The sequence below is a fragment of the Aythya ferina genome (genome assembly GCF_964211825.1).
Source record: "Aythya ferina genome assembly, chromosome: 7".
Taxonomy (NCBI): domain Eukaryota; kingdom Metazoa; phylum Chordata; class Aves; order Anseriformes; family Anatidae; genus Aythya; species Aythya ferina.
The window spans coordinates 31,458,278-31,464,565 of record NC_140302.1 but is presented as its reverse complement, the minus strand read 5'-3'; positions in this window follow the sequence as shown (position 1 = coordinate 31,464,565).

Here is a 6,288-nt window from a genome sequence, read left to right as displayed (position 1 = left end):
TTTGTGTACTTGACAAAGCCCATAAAAACAAATCTTCTGACACAAATGCAGTCATAAAATGAGCAAAACAATTTTTGAAGTGGAATATTAGAGGGAAGATACTTGGAGACAAAACTGTTAATCTGATGGCAGTAAGGTAATGGGTGTGATAGTATCCATGAGCAATAATAGGGCTTACTATCATGAACTGTGGAACTCTATACATGAGGCTAGATTTCTGTTTGGTAAGTTTCACTAAATAGTGGAAGAGTATCTAAAGTCAAAGATGAAAGAAATGGGCTGAAAGGACTTGCAGTAAAGGAAATCTGACAGACTGATTTCCAACTTGTATTTGACAAAAAGATGAGGAAAGGGTAACAGCTAGAGAGAAATATTCTAAAGCAAACATGTTAAAGAAAAGAGCAGGAGAAAATCTAGGCGATATTGAGATCTGCAGCAAAATTCACATTGATTTTCATGAGGAGAGTATCTCAAGTCAGAAGTATAGCCATTTATAACCATTGCTTCATGTGTCAGAATAGGATGAAAGAATAAGCAATAGAAGTGATGTGTGTAGGTAAGTCATGGCAGCAGGAGCCACCTTGAAATGAATACTCACCTTCTATATTCCTCTAATTTCCTCCATATCGATTCCTTCCTTTTGCTTCATGTTTTACTTCATCTAACAATGGATGTCTTCAATGATTGCTGAGTGCAACAGAGAAAATAAGCAGATGTTGAGTCATATTTAAAATGGATACAATGCACAAACACACAGTGAAAGAATAATTCTGGTAGCAAACATAGATCTGTGCATTTGGAGAGGAGTTTACCATAAACCAGCCAGACTGTCAGTATCCTGGAAAATGTTCTATTTTCCTTTTAATTTATTTTGAAATATTGCATCATCACTGTAAATGGGACTGTGCTGGAAACATACAGAAGGCTTCATTAGAAGAGTCCTTATTTATTTATTACTCCTGACTATGTAGTTTATTAAAGTCCAATCTCTCTTTTCCCCCTTTTCTTCATACTTGAGTTTGCATGAATGAGCACAACAATGCATTTCCAAATACTGTTCTTATCTCTGTAAAGTGTTATTATGTAAACTATAATCAAACTAGATGACAGTCCTCCAGACACACCTCAAGTCTTAAGAGCTTTCGAAGCTCCAGGGCAGATTGTTGCTAGTGGGATAGTTAATTAAATGGAAGTTGGATTTTATTACTTTATACAGACAACTGAAAACAGGTGGAATGATGTTAGTCCTCTGGGTTTTATTCCATTTCTGTTTGACAAATATTAATTGAACTCACTACCCCATGAAAACAGCAAGTTTACATACAGTAAAGTGGTTACTACAGAACATTTGATAACATTTTATGCCTTCTGTTTCTGCTTATTACTCATAACCAGGGTAGATGGGCACTTTGGGATATCTCAAGAAATAGGCAATGTTTTTTCCATCTTTGACGTTTTTTTGGGGATGCATCTTTTATTATATATATATATATATATATATATTTATTCATGATAAGGCAAGGCATAATGGATTTAAACTAAAGGAAGGTAAGAAGGTGTATATCAGATGTTAGACAGAGATTCTTGACTATGAGGGTGGTGAGACACTGGCACAGGCTGCCCAGAGAATCTGTGGCTGCCCCATCCCTGGAGGTGTTCAAGGCCAGGCTGGTTGGAGCTTTGAGCAACCTGGTGTGGTGAGAGGTGTCCCTGCAGAGGGGTTAGATTATCTTAAAGGTCCCTTCCAACCCAAACCAGTCTATGTTTCCATGAATTTTGGCCTGTCCATTTTTCACAGCTTTCATGGAGAGTTTTTGTTGGCAAAGTAGATTTCACAAGTAGCAAGAGAAATCCCAGGTGCAGGGGGATTTTCTGAGTCCTTTCAGCTACTCTGTGGGCAGATTTGCTTTGTCACATGGTGGGGACAGAGTACTCTGAAGCAGTGTGGTGTGGTGAGGTGTGGTGTGGGTTCTGTCCATGGTCCTACTGAGCACCAGGCCTAAGCTGTTGGCTTTTCTTGGCAGCCCTCTGCTCTGCCAGGCCCCAGCTGCACGCTTGTGCCTTGAAGCATTTAGTAACCCTGGCTTCTGGCTGTTTACGTCTGCAGGGAACATTTCTACCACTAAGTTTCCCCAGGGCTCAGCGTTCAGTCTGCAGATGTTTCTGGGAGCTGATTCCCACAGTCTGTTTTAGCCTGGGGTATGTACTGATATTGCACTCTACATCCTTCCAGGGCTTGTGAGAAGAGAAGGAATGCTTGTTTGTCTGGGGATCTGATGTTGGATCCTTTGTTGGTTCCAATGCATATGCAAATCTACCTCCATACATTTTCAGTTTAATCCTGCCTTGTAAGTGAGATCTTTAAGCCTTTAGATCTAAGGCATTCACATGTCTTTACCCAGGTTAGTCTTGATTTAGTCTTGATAAAGTTTATGCACGCTGTATCATGATATGTCAGCACTATTGCCTAAAATCATAGTTATAAATGGATAAAAAAAATCTCTAGCTCTGATATTTCTAAAAAAAATGTGCCAGTTCTTTTTTAGTGTTGTATATCCTGTCTATGGGAACTCTGAAGACAGAGACTGTCTCTTACTGTAGTAAGGATGCTAAAAGGATAAAGCTTTATTTCAGTAGGGTTTTTACAAGACAAGAGCAGAGAAAGAAGAGTCAGCAATTGTACTGACTGAAATACCTTGGGGCTGAAATGTTTCTATAGAGTTACTCTGCTGACCCTGCCCTTCTCCTTACTTTGTAGATCGGCTGCTCTGAACAGGTGCCAAGATCAGTAACAGTGAAAGTTCATCTGGCAAATGTTCAAGCGCTGTTCTAGTTGAGCTGCATAGGCACTAGTGCACAAATCTTCTCATCAAACAACCACAAAAAACAAAACAAAACAAAACAAAAAAAAACACTAGAAATGTTTTAGGATTTAGTCTTTGTTGTGCCCATATGTGTGGGTGTGCTTGTGTATAAATTTTAATTTTATCTTTTTGAGATTATGAATGGAAATACTGTTAGTGGTGTTATTTTCAAGTAGGAGTGAGTGAAGTCCAAAGTCTAAAACCGTATTGATGTGTGCTGGAAAGGAATCTCCTGAAACCCAATCCCTGTGCAAACAATTATACGCATGCATGTGATTAATGGATCAAGCTTTTTGTTAAAAGCAGGTGTTTTATTCCCCATAGTACACGAATTGTTCCCAAAGCCAGAGGTTCCAAAGGGCAATTTGTTGCCCTCCCACTTAGAAGTGTTCTACTTTCCATCCTAAATTGGTTCATGGTGAATTTATTCTTACAACCATATTGTTCCTTAAAACCCTCTTTACCAGCCCTGGAGTTTACCATTCTCCTTGGTGTTTTTAAATAATGCAACATAATTCTGCTCTGGTGAATAGAGGAAGGAGCAGGAAAATTGCCCAGAGATTGCTGCAAACTAGAGGCAAATTCACCTTGAAGTCTGTCACAAAGTTACAAGCTTTTTTTTTTTTTTTTTTTTTTTTTTTTTTCCTTGCACTTTCAAATTGATTGCCTGCTCCTTTGTATAGGCCTGCAGCAGAATTTACTCCATTCTAAACCATGGTGACAATGCTTATTATGAGATGACCCTGATTCTTACTTTTATGATAAGTTTTTCCTCTGTAATGCTATCAAACTTTCTTCCTTCCATTGACCTGTCAGTTTTCATAGTTTCTCTGTGTAATATTACAGTCATCCTCCCCATCACCTTTGGTTCCAAACCTGGTGATGCTAGCCTGCCTTTTGTGCTAACATAATCAAATGAACAGAACTCCCAGGACTGCCAACACCAAGCAAAGTTCTTGAGGAGCATGAATGGTTGCAGACTTCTGGCACAATTCCTTCATCAATGTTGCAATCATTTGCCTACCTCACAGTTCTTAGGAGACTTTTCATTTCTTCTGGTATAGCTGACAGTTCCTCATATGCCACCACATCATATGAGTTGTGCAAGCTGAAATGCAGAAGAACTGCTACAGATCCTAAGTCAAATAAATAAATAAATAAATAAATAAATATCAGTGTAGTAGCTCATAGATGGAAGGCTAACATGGCAAGGGCTTCCTTTAGTACCCTATTCTGTATCCTTTCTTCTTAGGTCAAGAGCAGAAGCCCTTTTCTTTACTTAATGTGCACCTTCAAGCAAATTTTGACTTTAATTCAGGTCCTCACTTCATTCAAGTTGTTAAGCTCTTCAATTTAACTGATTTGTTTTAGCTGTTGCCTGACTTTGTCAAAGTTTGGCATCCTGAATTTGAGAAAAACAACCCCAAACCTCCAAGCCACTCAAACAAAACCCTTAACCCTTACCTGCAGGGATGATGAGGCATGCATGTACATAACGGCATTAGTGCTTTAAGAGTCACAGAACAGCTAACAATGTTTCTGCTCACAATGCCTGTGCAGAGCTGGACAGGTTAGCATAAAAGATTAGGAAAGCTCAGCTGTGAAACGGTTCTGTGAAGTGTTGGTCTGGCTCTAAATATCACATTTTACATTGACGCAAGGAAGATGGGGCTTTCAATTAGACGCTAACCAGCATTCCTATGTGTGACACATTTATACACTTGGAATGTCAAAACAGTTCTAATAAGACACTAATGCAGTTTCTGTGACCTTTTCTCTTTAAATAAGAAGATTCTATGCGTGAAATAGACTTATGCTCAGTTCACGAAGGACTTTGTCATCTAATCTTGGAAATTTCAGACAAGATTAATATTTGCAATTTTAAAAGGAAAAAAGAGGATTTATTTGGGCTAAAATGCTGAAATACTTTTTCTATTCAAGACCCAAGTAAATATTCTCTTTCCATGTCTTGGCTTTAGAATACAGCTGAACTGAAGAAATTTTCTGCCTGGAGCAAAATCAAGTAGAAAATCACTAACAGAAACAGGGTGGAAACCTTCAGACAGAAGGTGTACCAGTTACTGGCTTCAGAAGTGAAGAAAATACTTGTAAAGATTAGAGAAAATGCAGGAAAACTGCTTGATACAGCTTGAAATAAAGGAACTTCTAAGCTTGTGTACAAGTTTCTGTGACTTCAATATTAAGGTGACCTTGGGAGCTACTTTAGATGATACTTTGTTTGATTTTTATTCTCATACAGCAAAGCATAAACCTTTTTCACATAGGAATATAATAAGGATATTCATTGGATCTACTCTACAGCTTTTCAGAACGAAACAGGAAGATTACTTAGTTTAAAATGTGATTTTCAAATATTATGTGGGCACTGACATTATTGCAAGACTTCTTTCCTAGCATAAGCATTAACATTCCAGTAGGATGTGGGCAGTATGCAGGCTATTTACAAATGCTCTCTGTTCATTTTTCCTCTTCGGCTTATACAAGAGACCAGGTCCAAAGCCCACTGAAATCAGATAAAAGGTTCATCTTGACCTCAGTAGGATTTACATCAGTTTTCTCCCACAGTAAGTAAACCAAATGTACTTATGAGTGTTAAATTCTTTTGTGGCATTCTGCTTACAAGCAAATATAATGGTTGCATGGGATGGTGGAAACAGTGGGAATCTCCTTTTTCATCACCTCTTTGCAATCACTACCCTCAGGTCTCTCTGCTGTTCTGGGTTAGGGTATATAGAGACAAATGGGTGCTATATTCCTCTGGGTCCCCTCCAGCTCAGATATGTGAGATTGGACTCTGAAGAGGGATATAACATCCTATTTTTTGTATGGGTCATGGGTAGGTTACTATGTCCATAAAGTGAAGGATGGCACTTCTGAGCACCTCAGTTACACTCTTGCTCTTCCCTTGGGCTAGAAGTATGGCCATATTCCAGTCCGCAGCATAATATAACCATAAATGCAGTGGCACAAAATCAGCACTTACTAGGTTTGAAATGCATCCATCATGTGTATTTGTGGGAGAACATCTTGGGTCTGAACAAAGGCTACAGAAGATTAACTGATTTAAGTTAATCAGTTTGATTAACTGATTTCCCTGATTTAAGATGAGGGAAAGAATTATGAATTATGAAATTTATTTATTTATTTATTTATTTATTTTTGTCAGTCACAGTTCCCATCAAATCAAGAGATGGATAGCCTTATAGGAAAGGACAAGTCAATATTTTCTTAGAGTAGTCTAAGAGATTAGGACATAAACTGCCCATTGAAGTTGTGTCTAAATCCCCTGAGTGCCTTGCAATGTTCTCTGCTTTGAAGAAAGAAGCTGTTAGGCTGTTCCTTTTCTTTCTTTCTCTCTCTCTCTTTTTTTTTTTTTTTTTTTTTTTTTTTCATCATCAGAGGT